Source organism: Bos javanicus, chromosome 4 (genome assembly GCF_032452875.1).
Source record: "Bos javanicus breed banteng chromosome 4, ARS-OSU_banteng_1.0, whole genome shotgun sequence".
NCBI classification, from domain to species: domain Eukaryota; kingdom Metazoa; phylum Chordata; class Mammalia; order Artiodactyla; family Bovidae; genus Bos; species Bos javanicus.
In genome coordinates, this window is record NC_083871.1 from 62,350,503 (window position 1) to 62,353,298 (window position 2,796).

The window sequence follows — 2,796 nt, forward strand, 5'->3', positions numbered from 1 at the left end:
GGGGTAAAGGTGAAGTAGTGACAGATTTCCTCTTCTTGGGCTCCAAAATCACTGCGGATGGTGACTGCAGCCATGAAATCAGAAGACAGCTGCTTCTTAGCAGGAAAGCAATGACAAACCTAGACAGTGTGTTGAAAAACAGAGACATTACTCTGCCAACAAAGGGCCATACAGTCAAGGCTATGGTCTTCCCAGTGATCACATACAGTTGTGAGAGCTGGACCATAAAGAAGGCAGAATGCCAAAGAATCAATGCTGGAGAAGACTCCTGAAAGTCCCTTGGATAGCAAGGAGTTCAAACCAATCAATCTTTAAAGGAGATCAACCTTGAATATTCACTGGAAGGACTGATGCTGAACCTGAAGCTCCAGTATTTTGGCCATCTGATGCAAACAGCTAACTCATTGGAAAAGTTCCTAATGCTGGGAAAGACTGAGGGCAGAAGGAGAAGAAGGTGTCAGAGGATGAGATGGCTGGATGGCATCACTGATGCAATGAATACGAACTTGTGCAGACTCTGGGAGACAGTGAGGGGCACGGAGGCCTGGCATACTGCAGTTCATGGGGTTACAAATAGACATGACTGGTGACTGAACAACACAATATGTATTTTTATATTATTTATTTCAATCTCCTATTATATTTAATATACATATTTGTGTATCATTCAATTTCCTACTCCTGGCTACATTAGTTGGAATATAAGTAAAACTGGTGTAACAAAGATCTCCAGGTGGGTTTCCAAAATGGCGGCAGCGAAGGGTGTGGATACCCCGAGCGGCACCAACAGCGGCGCGGGCAAGAAGCGCTTTGAAGTGAAAAAGTAGAATGCAGTAGCCCTCTGGGCCTGGGATATTGTGGTTGATAACTGTGCCGTCTGCAGGAACCACATTATGGATCTTTGCATAGAATGTCCGCTACTTCTGAAGAGTGCACCGTGGCGTGGGGCGTCTGTAACCATGCTTTTCACTTCCACTGCATCTCTCGCTGGCTCAAAACACGGCAGGTGTGTCCGTTGGACAACAGAGAGTGGGAATTCCAAACGTATGGGCACTAGAAAAAGAGAATTCTTCGATCAAGCTCAACTGTTTTTTTGTTATCCACTGAATGACTTGCCCTCCTGTTACTTAATTATAAATTAGATAGAACCGTGTCTCTTCTGCTTTGTCTTTTCAGTTTGCTATTCCGGCAAGCCATACTGTATTCTGTGTCAAATAAAATCCAGTTGGATTCTAGAACAGACGCTGTCTCTTGTGTATGTGCAAAAAGTGAATGCAAGTAAAGAGCCCTCCCGCCCCTTTCTAGGGTGGAAGGCCAGGTTTTGAAAGTGAGATGTTCATCAGAGCCAAAGCAGGATCGTCCTGCGAGCACGTCGCTTGGTCTCGAGGAAGCCTGGTCCACAGCCTGGCTGCTGATGGTGATCTTGGGCGAGTGGTCTCTCTGCTCTGAACTCTTCCTCCTCCGTGAAGTGGCTGCCAAGGACTAAACAGGATCATCTGGGCACAGAAAGAGGCCTTATAAACTGTGAGAACGCTGTACAGGTGTTAACTTTGTGTATGACGTGTCGCTTTCTCAGTTTAGTTTAGAAAAGTTAACTTGAAAAAAAATTAATATGTTATCTTGGCTGGCAGTGGAGTAATGTGTGAACTCAAATTGGAAATCAGTGTCATTTAGAGTTAAAGGGAGAATTCAGGTTTCCCTTCTCCACCACCACCCTTTGTAATTTGTTTAAAATGCCTTGGCCGTGGATGGAACTGCCAGTTCTAACACTACTTCAATCTCTTAGTCGTTAAGAGGAGGGTTAATTTACTGCAGTGATTCTCAAAGTGTGTGCTGAGGACTTGCAGGAGTAATGGAAACACTTTCAGGAGGTTCACGAAGTTCCTTTTCTGGCTGCATGTCTGTAAAAGGCCAGTTTTTCTTTTTTTCCTTCAACCAAAGCAATGTATTGAATGAAGACGCAGAGCAGCGAATCCAGCTGTCTTCTGCTAAGTCAGATATAAAAAAGATTTGCAAAAATGTAAAACGGTACCACTCTTCTAACTTTTGTTTTGAAAAACTAACTTTGAATAAAAATATTTATGTTAAAAAAAAAAAAAACCAAAGATCTCCAAATTCAGGGGCTCAAATATCAAAGAAATTCATTGTTCTCTTGCATAATAAGGCAGGAATGGGTGGGCAGATCAGGCTAGGTAGGCAATTCTGCTCTAGGAAGTAACCCAGGAATCCAAATTCCTTCTACTTTGTTACCATGCCATTCTCTAGGGTTTGGTCTTAGTTCACCAGATGACTCACAGACTTCAACTAAGTCTGCATTCTAGCACCTGAGAAACAGAAACAGGGCAGAAGTCATTGGCAAACAATGGCCTTCTCAAAATGTATGACTAGAATGGACACATTGCTTCCATTAACATGATTGGCCAAGGTTTAGTCATCTGGACATACTTAGCTACAAGGAAGCTAGAAAATATAGTCCTCAGCACAGTCAATTATATATGTAAACTCCAGAAATCCTGTTATTAAATGGAATAGGGAAAAAGGACACTAAAGGAAATTAATATTCTTTGCCTATTTTTCTACTGAGTTGTTTGTCTTGCAATTATTACTTTTAGGAGTTTTTAATATGATTTGTATACTAATCTTCTGAAGGTTGTATACCGACAAGTATCATTTCTCATTCCTATTTCCCTTTATAAATATAATATCTGTTAGTTATATTTATGGTATATTTCTCCATACAGAAATATTTTAATCAGTGAAATTTATTAAACTTTAAAAAATAGTTTTAGTTTATTG

The 2,796-nt window shown here is 41.1% G+C and overlaps 1 pseudogene; it reads left to right on the forward strand.

Moving 5' to 3' along the window:
* Window positions 1–731: 731 nt before the first annotated feature.
* LOC133246145 (E3 ubiquitin-protein ligase RBX1-like) lies at window positions 732–1,240 on the forward strand (annotated as a pseudogene).
* Window positions 1,241–2,796: the final 1,556 nt, after the last annotated feature.